Raw genomic sequence first — 16,149 nt, 5'->3', positions numbered from 1 at the left:
GCCAGACTTCGCATGGCTTTGAGCTGCATTGAAGATTTCACTGTCTAAAAACAATGGGGTGCCACTGATAGGACTCAGGTACCCAGTGTCAAGGTTTAGGGTTGAACATCTGCTATTTCCAGGCCTCTTGTTGATGATGGAGGTCTTGAGACTTTTTCACTAGTCTACTGAAATGTAATTCTCTGTACCTTCATGTGTCTATGAACATACCAACTCCCCCTTCCTTTTATAAAACAGTAAGCCTAAATTCAACAAACATTTGCTCCAAATACTGGAATTTTAAGAGTTTATCAGTCCTTGAGGATATGAAGGGGCCCAGAGAATTCTACTTCTATCAGTAAGGTAGAGTAAATGATTTTTTAAAAACCCCAGGGCTTCCTCGGTGGCACAGTGGTTAAGAATCCGCCTGCCAGTGCAGGGGACATGGGTTCAATTCCTGGTCCGGGAAGATCCCACATGCCACGGAGCAACTAAGCCTGTGTGCCACAACTACTGAGCCTGCGCTCCAGAGCCTGCAAGCCACAACTACTGAAGCCTGCACACCTAGAGCCGGTGCTCCACAACAAGGGAAGCCACCGCAATGAGAAGCCCATGCACCACAACGAAGGGCAGCCCCCGCTCGCCACAACTAGAGAAAGCCTGCGCACAGCAACAAAGACCCAATGCAGCCAAAAATAAATAAATAAATTAAATTAAATTTAAAAACCCAACTATACTCTAGATATAACATACCTTTATGGATTTTTTTGTTCTTGAAAAGTCCCACCTCCTTTCAGCCTCCCCCCAGGTGAATTAAAACTAAATCTAGGAATAGTAAATGGTAAGCAAAGGGGAGAGAAAGGGCTGTCCTGAGGGTGGGTGCCAAAAATTGCACTATAACTTGTATTACTATACTTTGGGCCAATAAAGAAGGGGGAATGACTAGGCAGATTAGAAGAAGAATCAATTAAAACCAAAAGAAATGGAAAATAAAATTGGTTAAATGACGGATTAGACACAGTTGAAGAGAAGGTTTGAGATTGGCAGCTATATCTGATTACTCAAAGTGAGATATAGAGAGGCAAGTCAATGGATAAAAATTAAATGAGATGGTTCATTTGACGGCCTTCACAGATCTGTCTTTTGATTCAACAGTATTTGGATGGAAGATAACCCAGGACTATTCTCCTTCTAGGCTCTGACCACACTTCAATGTTCTGTCCAACCTCAGCCTCCAAAGTACCTCTGAACCAGCTCACGTCTCATGCCTCCAAGACCAGCTAACACTGTATTTTGTGGCCAGTGCCTTGTCTCCAACAAGAGCTCCCAGATCCTTCAGAATTATTCAAATAAGGCCAAGACCACTCACTATCCACTATCTGGCCAAGCTGCATTTGTGAATCTCTAACACCTGTCTCTGGGCTTCTTTCTTCCTTCCTTTCTCTTCCTTTCTTCATTTCTCTTCCTTTCTTCCTTTCTCTTTCTTTCCTTCTTTCTTTTCTTTTTTGTTTCTATCTTTCTTTTCTTTCTCTCTCTTTCTTTCTTTCTTATTTATGCCATGTTGGGTCTTCATTACTGGGCACAGGCTTTCTCTAGTTGCAGTGAGTGGGGGCTACTCTTCGTTGCGGTACGCGGGCTTCTCGTTGCGGTACGTGGGCTTCTCATTGCAGTGGCTTCTCTTGTTGCAGAGCACAGGCTCTAGGCATGCGGGCTCAGTAGTTGCAGCACATGGGCTCTAGGGCACGCAGGTCCAGTAGCTGTGGCACGCAGGCGCTAGAGTGCAGGCTGAGTAGTTGTGGCGCATGGGCTTAGTTGCTCTGCAACATGTGGGATCTTCCTGGACCAGGGATCAAACCTGTGTCCCCTGCATTGGCAGGCGGATTCTTAACCACTGCACCACAAGGGAAGTCCCTGGGCTACTATTTTAATTGCAACAATGTGGCCCTCTAAAGGGTGTGTGCCACTTCTGGAAGTTGTCAAGGCAGAAGCACAAAGGCACCAAATGCCTCCTTGCAAAACTAGTTTAGTGATGGTGCCTTCTTTGAGGATAAACAGAAGCCATCTCAAGATGAGTCAGGTTACACCTTGGATGCCTTAGAGGAGAAGAACTGAAGCTGGCCCTAATAGATCTGCATCCTCTGGGCTCTGACAGCACAGCTCCTCGTGTCTGTGACTTCTGAAAACACCACTTCCTAAAGCAGGAAGTGAAACGCATCAAGAAGATGTGCTTCCACCTGACCAACCTCTACACGTCAGGCTCGGGTAGTACCTCTTTGAAAGACTCACACTCAAGCATGATTAGAGACCTCCTGAATTCAGTGCCCTTGAGGGGCACTCTTACATTCCCCTGTCTTCAGGGACTCCACCTGAACTTCTGCTCCCATCCCAAGGGCAGCTGTTTATATACTCCTCCAGACACTTTTCCAAGCTGTGAACAAGGTGGAAACAATAGTTTTTTCTTTTTAACATGGAAAAAGTTTAAATTTAAAATAACTAAAGAGAGTGGCATGGACTTATATATACTACCAAATGTAAAATAGATAGCTAGTGGGAAGCAGCCGCATAGCACAGGGAGATCAGCTCCGTGGTTCATGACCACCTAGAGGGATGGGATAGGGAGGGTGGGAGGGAGACGCAAGAGGGAGAAGATATGGGAATATATGTATATGTACAGCTGATTCACTTTGTTATAAAGCAGAAACTAACACACCATTGTAAAGCAATTATACTCCAATAAAGATGTTAATAAATAAATAAATAAAAATAACTAAGAGAAGTGGAGGATAGACTCAGATTTAAATGGGTCTGATCGTAGTCCCAGAAAAGAATAGGGACAGTGGGGCAAAGGCAATACTTGAAGATCATTTTCTAGGACTAATGAAATACATTCCTAAAAACATCAGAGTGAAACTGCAGGACTAAAGCAGAGACTAAAAGCAGATCTTAAAAGCAGGAAAATAGAGAAGACTGATACTCTGTTAAAAAAATTAATGAAATAAGAATGTTATTATAACAAATATAATTATATTACTATAATCATAAATTTTTGTATATTGTGTCTTGACTTTTATTCATTGGAAATTAATAAAAATAATATATTAATGAATAAAACTTATGAAATAACATCTTTACATGCTGGAAGAATAGTTGTTAACCCACTTGACCACATTTCAAGAATGAAAATAAAGCTATTTTTAGGTAAAACAAAAATTGTTTACCATATCAAGCTTTTACTAAAGCAAACTCTAAAAGGATATACTTTAGGAAGAGTGATGAAGAAATAAAATAGTAATGTATATGTAAATATAATTTTAAAAGCAAGAAAAACATTAATGCCTAATTCATGAAGTTAAAAATAAGGACTAAAGTAAAATAATGGGTAACAATCACATGGAATTTTAGAGACAAGTGATCAGAAATAATGTTTTCACATTCTTGTATTTTTCAAGTGGAGGTATAAGTCATTGTTAAATATAAATGTTTAATACAGATATTAAAAATTTCATGAGTAATCATTCAAAGAATAGAAATATGAATGGAAATATATATATGTTATGTGTATATATATATATTCTAACATATATATTCTAATGACTAGTGGTCCTAAATAACCAATGGGTCAAAGAAGAAATCAAACAGAAAATCAGAAAATACTTTTCAATGAATAAAAATGAAGACACAATATACCAAATCTTATGAGATGCAGCTAAAGCAGTTCTTAGAGACAAATTTGTATATGTAAATGCCTACACTAAGAAAAACGAAAGATCTCAAATCAATAACTTAACCTTCCACCCTAAGACACTGGAAAAAGCAGAACAAATTAAACCTACAAATAGAAGAAAGGAAACAATAAAGATTAGAGCAGGAAAAAATGAAACAATGAACAGAAAACAATAGAGATAATTAATGAAACAAAAATCTGGCTCTTTGAAAAGTTCAACATAACTGATATAACTTTAGGTAGTTTGACAAAGAAGAAAAGAGAAGAATCAAATTACTAGAATCAGAATTGAAAGAGGGGACATTAGTACTAATCTTACAGATGTAAAAATAATTATGAAGGAATACCATGAACAATTATTTGCCAACAAATTAACTAACTTAGGTGAAATGGACAAATTCTTAGGAAGACCCAAGTTACTGAAACTGACTCAAGAAGAAAGAGACAATCTGAATAGACCTATAGCAAGTAGAAATATTGAATACATAATTTTTCAAAACAATAATTTTTCAAAACTAACCACAAAGATAGGCCTAGGCTGATATGGCTTCACTGCTAAATTCTACCAAACATTACAAGAATTAATACCAACCAATTCTTCACAAAGTCTTCCAAACATAGAAGAGGCAGTAAAGCTTCCCAAATCCTTCTGAAACAAGTATTATTCCAATAATAACAGTAGACAAAGACAGTACAAGAAAACGTCACACCAATATCTCTTATGAATATGGAAGCAAAATCCTCTAGAACACACTAGCAAACTAAATTCAGCAAACATATAAAATAAATTATACACCTTGACAAAGCGGGATTTATCCCAGGAATGCAAGGTTTGGTTAACATCTGAAAATCAATTAATGTAATACATCATATCAATGGAATAAAAACAAAAATCACCTTATAATCTCAATAGATGTAGAAAAAGCATTTGACAAAATTGAACATCCTTTCATGATTGAAAGTACTCAACAAACTAGAAATACAAGAGAATTTCTTCAACCTAATAAAACACATCTACAAAAAACCCTCAGGTAACATCATACTTGATGAAAGACTGTATCATTTCCCGTAAGATCAGGAATGAGACAGGGATTTATGATTTCACCACTTCTATTCAACATTGTACAGGAGGTTCTATCCTGGGCAATTAAACAGAAAAAGTAAGGAACAGACATTTAGTTTGGAAAGGAAGAAATGAAAGTATTTCTATTCACAGATGGTATGATCCTATACATAGAAAATTCTAAGGAACCCACTGACAACTTTTAGAACTAAGAAATGAGTTCAGCAAGGTTTCAGGATCAAGATCATGTACAAAAATTAACTGTATTTCTATACACTTGCAATGGTCTATTTGAAAATGAAATTATGAAAGGAATTTCTTTTATAATAGCATCAAAAAGAATAAGGTACTTAGGAATAAATTTAACAAAAGAAGTGCAAAATTTATACTCTGAAAAATACAATGCATTGTTGAAAGCAGTTAAAGAAGATCTAAATAAATGGAAAAGCTTCCCACTTTCAAGGATCAAGACAATATTGTTAAGGATCAAGACAATACTGTTAATAGCAGTATTCCCCAAACTGATCTCCAGATTCAGTGCAATCCCTAAGAGAACTCTAGCTGACTTCTTTATACAAATGATGAGGTGATTCTAAAATTCACATGGAATTGCAAAAGAATCAGAAGAGCCAAAATAATCCTGAAAATAGAGAAAAAAGTAAAAGGACTCACATTTCCCAGTTTCAAAACTACTACCAGGATAGATATATAGATCAGTGTAACAGATTGTGAGTCTAGAAATAAACTCATACATCTGTGGTCAACTGATTTTCTGTAAGGTTGCCAACACCATTTAGTGGGGATAGAATAGTCTTTTCAACAATGGTAATAGGACAACTGGATAGCCACATGCAAAACAATGAAATTAGAACTTTACCTCATACCATGTATACATATAAGTTAACTGAAAATGGATCAAAGACCTAAATGTAAGAGCAAAAACTATAAAACTCCAAGAAGAAAATAGAGATGTAAATCCTGATGACCTTGCAGTTCCTCAAAAAATTAAACACTGATTTACCATTTGATCCAGCAATTCTACTTTGGGTATATATACAAAAGACTTGAAACCTGGGACTCAAACAGATATTTGTACAACAATGTTCACAGCAGCATTATTCAAAATAGCCAACAGGAAGAAACAACACAAATATCTATCAACAGATGAACTGATCAACAAAATGTGATATGCATACACTGGAATATTATTCAGCTTTAAGAAATAAGGAAATTCTAATATATGCTACAACATAGATAAGCCTTGAAGACAATACTAAGTGAAATAAGCCAGATAAAAAAGGACACATATTGTGTAATTCTACCTATCTGAGGTACCTAGAATAGTCAAATGCATAGAGACAAAAAGTAGAACAGTGTTTACCAGGGATGGGGGAGTGGAGTATAGGGAGTTACTGTTTAATGGGGACAGAGTTTCTGTTTGGTTTGATGAAAAAGTTCCGGAGATGCGTAATGGTGATGGTTGAACAACAATGTGAATGTACTTAATGCCACTGAAAAGTCCACTTAAAATGGTTAAAATGCAAAATTTTATGTTATGCATAATTTACCACAATAAAAAATAAAATTAAAAAATTCTTCATGACCTTGGACTTGGTAAGAGACTCTTAGCTATGGTAAGAGATTCTTAGCTATGGCAATAAAAGTAAAAATGGTAAAAGGGAAAATACGGAAGTTGGACTAAATAAAAATTTAAAAGGTTTGTGTTTCAAAAGAAACAAGAGAGTGAAAAGACAGCCCACAAAATGGGAGAACATTTTTGCATATATCTAATAAGGGATTTGTATTTAGAATACATAAGTAACTATTACAATAATAAGAAAAATAATCCAGTTTTTCTTTTTTTTATTTTAAACATCTTTATTAGAGTATACTTGCTTTACAATTGTGTTAGTTTCTGCTTAATAACAAAAGTGAATCAGTTATACATATGTCCCCATATCTCTTCCCTCTTGCATCTCCCTCCCTCCCACCCTCCCTATCCCACCCCTCTAGGTGGTCATAAAGCACCGAGCTGAGAGCTGATCTCCCTATGCTATGCGGCTGCTTCCCACTAGCTATCTATTTTATGTTTGGTAGTGTATATATGTCCATGCCACTCTATCACTTTGTCCCAGCTTACCCTTCCCCCTCCTCATATCCTCAAGTCCATTCTCTAGTAGGTCTGCATTTTTATTCCCGTCTTGCCCCTAGGTTCTTCTGACCTTCTTTCTTCTTTTTTTTTAAGATTCCATATATACATCTGTTAGCATATGGTATTTGTTTTTCTCTTTCTGACTTACTTCACTCTGTATGACAGACTCTAGGTCCATCCACCTCACTACAAATAACTCAGTTTCATTACTTTTTATGGCTGAGTAATATTCCATTGTATATATGTGCCACATCTTCTTTATCCATTCATCTGATGATGGACACTTAGGTTGCTTCCATGTCCTGGCTATTGTAAATAGACCTGCAATGAACATTTTGGTACATGACTCTTTTTGAATTATGGTTTTCTCAGGGTATATGCCCAGTAGTGGGATTGCTGGGTCATATGGTAGTTCTATTTGTAGTTTTTTAAGGAACCTCCATATTGTTCTCCATAGTGTCTGTATCAATTAACATTCCCACCAACAGTGCAAGAGGGTTCCCTTTTCTCCACACCCTGTCCAGCATTTAGTGTTTGTAGATTTTTTGATGATGGCCATTCTGACTGGTGTGAGATGATATCTCATTGTAGTTCTGATTTGCATTTCTCTAATGATTAATGATGTTGAGCATTGTTTCATGTGTTTGTTGGCAATCTGTATAACTTCTTTGGAGAAATGTCTATTTATTTCAGATCTGATCTTTATGATTCCTTTCCTTATGCTAACTTTGGGGGTTTTTTGTTCTTCTTTCTCTAATTGCTTTAGGTGTCAGGTTAGATTGTTTATTTCAGATGTTTCTTGTTTCTTAAGATAGGCTTTTATAGCTGTAAACTTCCCTCTTAGAACTGCTTTTGCTGTATCTCATAGGTTTTGGGTCGTTGTGTTTTCACTATCATTTGTTTCTAGGTATTTTTTGATTTCCTCTTTGATTTCTTCAGTGATTTCTCGGTTATTAAGTAGTGTGTTATTTAGCCTCCATGTGTTTGTATTTCTTACAGATTTTTCCCTGTAATTGATATCTAGTCTCATAGCATTGTGGTCAGAAAAGATACTTGATATGATTTCAATTTTCTTAAATTTACCAAGGTTTGATTTGTGACCCAAGATATGATCTATCTTGGAGAATGTTCCATAAGCACTTGAGAAGAATGTGTATTCTGTTGTTGTTGGACGGAATGTCCTATAAATATCAATTAAGTCCATCTTGTTTAATGTATCATTTAAAGCTTGTGTTTCCTTATTTATTTTCATTTTGGATGATCTGTCCATTGCTAAAAGTGGGGTGTTAAAGTCCCCTACTCTGATTGTGTTACTGTCGATTTCCCCTTTTATGGCTGTTAGTATTTGCCTTATATATTGAGGTGCTCCTATGTTGGGTGAATAAATATTTACAATTGTTATATCTTCTTCTTGGATTAATCCCTTAATCATTATGTAGTGTCCTTCTTTGTCTATTGTAATAGTCTTTGTTTTAAAGTCTATTTTGTCTGATATGAGAATTGCTACTCCAGGTTTCTTCTCATTTCCATTTGCATGGAATATCTTTTTCCATCCCCTCACTTTCAGTCTGTATGTGTCCCTAGGTCTGAAGTGGGTCGCTTGTAGACAGCATATATACGGGTCTTGTTTTTGTATCCATTCAGCCAGTCTGTGTCTTTTGGTTGGAGCATTTAATCCATTTACTTTTAAGGTAATTATCAATATGTACGTTCCTATTACCATTTTCTTAATTGTTTTGGGTTTATTATTGTATGCCTTTTCCTTCTCTTGTGTTTCCTGCCTAGAGAAGTTCCTTTAGCATTTGTTGTAAAGCTGGTTTGGTGGTGCTGAATTCTCTTACCTTTTGATTGTCTGTAAAGCTTTTAATTTCTCCATCAAATCTGAATGAGATCCTTGCTGGGTAGAGTAATCGTGGTTGGTTTTTCTCCTTCACTTTAAATATGTCCTGCCACTCCCTTCTGGCTTGCAGAGTTTCTGCTGAAAGGTCAGCTGTCAACCTTATGGGGATTCCCTTGTGTGTTATTTGTTGTTTTTCCCTTGCTGCTTTTAATATGTTTTCTATTTAATTTTTGACAGTTTGATTAATATGTGTCTTGGCGTGTTTCTCCTTGGATTTATCCTGTATGGGACTCTCTGTGCTTCCTGGACTTGATTAACTATTTCCTTTCCCATATTAGGGAAGTTTTCAACTATAATCTCTTCATATATTTTCTCAGTCCCTTTCTTTTTCTCTTCTTCTTCTGGAACCCCTATAATTCGAATGTTGTTGCGTTTAATGTTGTCCCAGAGGTCTCTGAGACTGTCCTCAGTTCTTTTCATTCTTTTTTCTTTATTCTGCTCTGCAGTAGTTATTTCTACTATTCTATCTTCCAAGTCACTTATCCGTTCTTCTGCCTCAGTTATTCTGCTATTGATCCCATCTAGACTATTTTTCATTTCATTTATTGTGTTGTTCATTGTTGTTTGTTTCATCTTTAGCTCTTCTAGGTCCTTGTTAAATGTTTCTTGCATTTTGTGTACTCTATTTCCAAGATTTTGCATCATCTTTACTATCATTATTCTCAATTCTTTTTCAGGTAGACTGCCTATTTCCTCTTCATTTGTTAGGTCTGGTGGGTTTTTATCTTGCTCCTTCATCTGCGGTGTGTTTTTCTGTCTTCTCATTTTGCTTATCTTACTGTGTTTGGGGTCTCCTTTTTGCAGGCTGCAGGTTCGTAGTTCCCGTTGTTTTTGGTGTCTATCCCCAGTGGCTAAGGTTGGTTCAGTGGGTTGTGTAGGCTTCCTGGTGGAGGGGACTTGTGCCTGTGTTCTGGTGGATGGGGCTGGATCTTGTCTTTCTTGTGGGCAGGTCCACGTTTGGTGGTGTGTTTTGGGGTGTTTGTGGCCTTATTATGATTTAGGCAGCCTCTCCCATCTCAGAGGCACAGCCCTGACACCTGGCTGGAGCACCAAGAGCCTGTCATCTACATGGCTCAGAATAAAAGGGGGAAAAAAAAGAAAGAAGATAAAATAAAATAAAGTAAAATAAAATAAAGTTATTAAAATAAAAAATAATTATTAAGAAAAAACCAATTTTTTAAGTAATAAAAAAAAAAGGACAGAACCCTAGGACAAGTGGTAAAAGCAAAGCTATACAGACAAAATCACACACAGAAGCATATACATACACACTCACAAAAAGAGAATAAGGGGAAAAAATATATATATATATATCATTGCTCCCAAAGTCCACCTCCTCAATTTGGAATGATTCGTTGTCTATTCAGGTATTCCACAGATGCAGGGTACATCAAGTTTATTACGGAGAGTTAATCTGCTGCTCCTGAAGCTGCTGGGAGAAATTTCCCTTTCTCTTCTTTGTTCGCACAGCTCCCGGTGTTCAGCTTTGGATTTGGACCCACCTCTGCGTGTACGTTGCCTGAGGGTGCCTGTTCTTCGCTCAGACAGGACAGGATTAAAGGAGCAGCTGATTCGGGGGCTCTGGCTCACTCAGGCCAGGGGGAGGGAGAGGTATGGATGCGGGGCGAGCCTGCAGCAGCAGAGGCCGGCGTGACACTGCACCAGCCTGAGGCGCACTGTGAGTTCTCGCGGAGAAGTTGTCCCTGGATCACAGAACTCTGGCAGTGGTGGGCTGCACAGGCTCCTGGGAGGGGAGGTGTGGAGAGTGAGCTGTGCTTGTGCACAGGCTTCTTGGTGGCGGCAGCAGCAGCCTTAGCATCTCATGCCCGTCTCTGGGGTCCGCGCTGATAGCCGCGGCTCGCGCCCATTTCTGGAGCTCCTTTAAGCGGCGCTCTGAATCCCCTCTCCTCGGCACCAGGAAACAAAGAGGCAAGAAAAAGTCTCTTGCCTCTTAGGCAGATCCAGACTTTTTCCCGGACTCCCTCCCGGCTAGCTGTGGTGCACTAGCCTCCTTCAGGCTCTGTTCATGCAGCCAACCCCAGTCCTCTCCCTGGGATCCGACTGAAGCCCAAGCCTCAGCTCCCAGCCCCCACCTGTCCAGGCGGGTGAGCAGACAAGCCTCTTGGGCTGGTGAGCGCTGGTCGGCACCGATCCTTTGTGCGGGAATCTCTCCACTTTGCCCTCCACACCCATTGCTGCGCTCTCCTCCGTGGCTCCAAAGCTCCCCCTCTCTGCCTCCCGCAGTCTCCATCTGCGAAGGGGCTTCCCAGTGTGTGGAAACCTTTCCTCCTTCACAACTCCCTCCCACTGGTGCAGGTCCCGTCCCTATTCTTTTGTCTCTGTTTTTTTGGGTTTTTTTGCCCTACCCAGGTACGTGGGGAGTTTCTTGTCTTTTGGGAGGTCTGAGGTCTTCTACCAGCGTTCAGTAGGTGTTCTGTAGGAGTTGTTCCATATGCATATGTATTTCTGATGTATTTGTGGGGAGGAAGGTGATCTCCGCATCTTACTCTTCCACCATCTCGAAGCTCCTCCCCCAATCCAGTTTTTTAAATGGGCAAATGATGTGAATAGACATTTCTCCAAAGAAGAGACACAAGTGGCAAACAAGCACATGAAACAATGCTCAACATCATTAGTCATAAAGAAAATGCAAATCAAAATCACAATGAGATACCACTTCGTGCCCAGCAGGATGACTAGAATTGCAAAGTCAGATAATAATTGTTGGTGAGGTTGTGGAGAAATTTGAACTCTGATACACTGCCAGTGGGAGTGTAAAAGTAGCCCAACACTTAGGAAAACAATCTAGTATTTCCTCAAACAATTAAACAGAAGATTACCATATCACCCAGGATTCCACTCTAGGAAATAGAACACGAGAAGTAAAAATACATGTCCACACAGAAATTTCTACATGAATGTTTATAGCAGCATTATTCACAATAGGCAAAAGGTAGAAACAACCCAATGTCCATCAGTGGATGAATGGATTAACAAAATGTGGTATATTCAAACAATGAAATATTATGTGGCCATTAAAAGGAATGGAGTACTGATATATGCTACAGTACAGATTACCCTTGGAAACACTCTGCTAAGAGAAAGAAGCAAGTCACAAAAGACCACACTCTGTTTCATTCATGAGAAAGTCCAGAATAGGGATGTCTATGGAGACAGAAAGTAGATTAGTTGTTGCTTAGGGCGGGGGACAAGGAATGGAGGGATAAGTGTGATAGCTAAAGGATATCATGTTTCTTCTTAAGGTGATGAAAATGTTCTAAAAATTGTCTGTGGTGATGGTTGTACTTGTCTGTGAATATACTAACAACCACTGAATTGAACAATTTAAATGGGTGAATTATATGGTATGTGAATTACATGTCAATGAAGCTGTTAAATAATTTAAAATTCTGAAAAAGTTTTACAGATCAGAGTAATATAACCAAAAGGAAGGGACATTAAAGTTTATGGGACTCAAGTGGCAGCTTTGAAAGGCATTGTTTCTAGGAGAGAAGGATTATTTTTTAGGGGAAAAAAAAAAAAAGCAACACCCTTCCATGACAAAAACTCTCAGCAAGCTAGGAATAGAGGAAACTTCTTCAGAGCGATCAAGGGCATCTCCAAATAACATACAACTAATATCATATTAATGATGAAATATTTAACATTTCCCCCTAAGATCAGAAACAAGACAAAGTTGTTCACTCATAATACTTCTATTGGAACTGGAAGTCCTAGCCATTCTAATAAGGCAAGAAAATGAAATGAAAGATATAAATATCAGAAAGGAAAAAGTAAATCTCTTTCAATTTTCAAATGGCATGATTATTTACACAGAAAATCCTAAGGAATCTACAAAAAAACTAACAAAATTAATGAGTGAATTTTGCAGTCACAGTATGTAAGATTAATATTTTAAAAACTCAATTGTGTTTTATGCACCAGCAGCTAATAATTAGCAATGAAATTTTTAAAACTGCACTTACAACAACAGCAACAAAAACACAAACTACTTTGGAATAAATTAACTAAAGACCTGTACACTATGATACTATAGTAGAGTACATATAGTGTATATAAGTATAAATAAATAGATCAATGGACCAGAATAGAGAGCCAGAAATAGACCCCTAACTTATATTATCATTTGATTTTCAACAAAGTTGCCTGAAAAATCCAATGGGGAAAGGAAAGGTTTTCAACAGATATTGTTGGAATAACTGGATGCCCATAGGGGGAAAAAAAAAAGAACATCAACCCCTATCTCCAGTATACATAAAATTTAACTTGAGATGGATTGTAGATCTAAACATAAAAGTTACAATCATAAAGCTTTTAAAGGAAAACTTAGAATATCTTCATGACTTGAATGTAGGCAAAAATCTCCTAGGCAGGTCAAGGAAACATTAAGCATCAGAGATAAAACAGATTAATTAGACTATCACAGTTAAGTTTATGCTCTTCAAAGATACATATATAAATTTAACAGGTAAGCCAAAGACTAGGAATAAACGTTTGCAAACCTATATCTGACAAAGGAATGGTACCAAAATGTATGAATTCCTACAACTCAATAGCATAAAGAGAAATAACTCAAGGAAATAGGGCAGAAGTTTTGAATTTCACAAAAGAAGACTTACGAATGGCTAAAATTTAAAAGATGACAAAATTAAATCTTGGCAATGTTGCAGACCAATAGAATCCTTTAACATTTTTGATAGGAGTGTAAAATTGTACAACTACTTTGGATAAAGGTCAGCCAGTTTCCTGTAAAGCTCAATACCCTATGTCTCATCAATTCCACACCTCACTTTACCTAACAGAAATGGAACACATGTATGCAAAAATACATGCACAAGAATGTTCATAGCAGCTTTTTCCTAATAGTCTCAAATTGGAAACAATACAAAAGGCCATTAGGAGAATAAATAAGCAATCTTTGCTATATTCACACAATAGACTACTACTCAGAAATAAAAAGGAATGAATTACTGACAAAACAAAAACAGCAATGGATGAATCTCAAAAACATGCTGAGTGAAATAAGCCTACACAAAAACATACATACTGTATGGTTTAATTAATATGAAATTCTAGAATAAGCAAAATTAATCCATGGTAGAAAAAGCAGAATGATGTTATCTCTGTCAGTATGGGGTAGAGGATTTACTGGAAAGTGGAATAAGGAAACTGTCTAGGGTGCTGGTAGTGTTCTATATCTTGACAGTGGTTTGGGTTACACAGATCTATGCAATTATTAAAACTTAGCAAATATACACTAAATATTTGTACATTTCTTTGTATGTATATTTTACATTAGCAATTGTAAAGAAATATTGTGTTCTATTTAATGATATTCATGATAAAGCATTTAAGGGGAAATGCAGTAATGTGGACAATTTACTTTGAAATGCATCAAAAATAAAATGGATTAACGGATGGATAGAGGCATAGTTTCACCAATATGATAAGTGAAAACTGTAAAATGTGAGCTGTAGAATCTCAGTGATAAGTATATGTGTGTTGGCTGGAAAATTACTTCAACTTTTCTGTATATTTGAACATCCTCACAAAAAAATGCTAGAAAAAAAGAGGAGGAATCACTTCTGAAGCCTGGATGGTAAAAGGAAAAATATATATATACAAGAGAGGGAAACATAGCACCTTCGAAGAGAAAAAAGACAAAAAGTCAAAGGATGCATAAAATTCCCCCTCACATGTATATGCACTTAGCTACATTGCCAGGAGAGAGAGAGGGGATTCTTAAAGTGTGAATTTTGTAACTCACCAAATGTACCAATATTGTTCATGGAATGCATACATATGTAGTTTTAATCTATAAAAAGCTAAAATGAGAAGAAAACAGAAAAGAGGAGTCAGAACATTTCAGCTGATGAAAACCTCCCTAAAACCATAAAACAGAAGAAAACTGTAACACAACAGTCCAATCTGTATTAGCCTAAAATAAGTGCATAAAGATTTGAAAAACACCTTGCATCAAAAATTCAAAACTTGGGTTTCCCTGGTGGTGCGGTGGTTGAGAGTCCGCCTGCCGATGCAGGGGATGCAGGTTCGTGCCCCGGTCCGGGAAGATCCCACATGCCGCGGAGCGGCTGGGCCCGTGAGCCATGGCCGCTGAAACTGCGCGTCCAGAGCCTGTGCTCCGCAACAGGAGAGGCCACAACAGTGAGAGGCCGGCGTATCGCAAAAAAAAAAAAAAAAAATTCAAAACTTAAAAGAAATAGGCAAAGAAATAAAACATGAGTTGAATAAAGACTAAATTTCAAAATGCCCAAAGGGGAATACAATCAAATAGAAATTTTATAAGGACGATCAAAGAAAAGCAGGAAAATAACATAGAAAAATTTTAAATGAGATTAAGAAAAGGATCAGAGAGAAAATGGTTTAAACAGGAGACAGGCAAAGAAGAGCCAACATACATAGACTAGGAATCCCTGAAGAAGGAAAACAAAACAAAGGAACAGAACAAATATTTAAAAGTATAATCCAAGAAAACTTTCCAGAGATAAATTAAGGCTTGAATTTACATATTGAAAAGGCCCACTGGTTACCATGTAAAATTGCCTTAGAATGATCGACTCCAAGACACTTTCACTGTGTGCATCCCTAAACACTAAACGTTATGTTTGCTTGTTTTTGAAATAGATAGGTATAGATACAGATATTCACACATTATGCATACTTTTGTGTCTGGTTTCTTTCATTCAACATCATGGTTGTGAGAATAGACCCAGAAATAGAGTCATAAACACACAGTATTAAGAATATTTTTTAAAAAATGAGAAAGTGACTCCAGTAGAAGTGAGGATAGCTGGCACTTGTATGTTGGGAGCCCTCTGAGCAGCTAGAAATATTCAATGTATGACTCAAGGAGTAGTAGCATGGATGCTTGCTGAACATTTATGTTTTAAATGCTCATCTGTGTTTAAGAGTTGAGGAAAGAGTAAGGAGAAAAGAAAAAGTAAGAAAGGGAAGAAAAGAAAGCAGGAAAGGAGGAAAAAAGGGAGAAAAGGATAAATGAAAGACAATTTTTGAAAAAACAGCTTCCTGACATACAATTTACATACAATAAAACTCACCTGTTTTAAGTGTACACTTCAATGATTTTTTTAGTATATTTACAGAGGTGTGCAACCATCACCACAATTTAATTTTAAATATTTCCATCACCCCAAAGGAAACATCATGACCATGTACTCAACTCTCACTTCCAGTGCCCTGTCTCTAGATCAGTGACTTCTCTGGACAACTCATACCAATGGAATCATATACTGAGTTGGCCAAAAAGTTCGTTCCGGTTTTTCCCTACG

The sequence above is a fragment of the Lagenorhynchus albirostris genome, chromosome 16, assembly GCF_949774975.1.
Source record: "Lagenorhynchus albirostris chromosome 16, mLagAlb1.1, whole genome shotgun sequence".
Lineage (NCBI taxonomy): Eukaryota > Metazoa > Chordata > Mammalia > Artiodactyla > Delphinidae > Lagenorhynchus > Lagenorhynchus albirostris.
The sequence above is the reverse complement of the archived record's forward strand: the minus strand, read 5'-3'. Positions refer to the sequence as shown.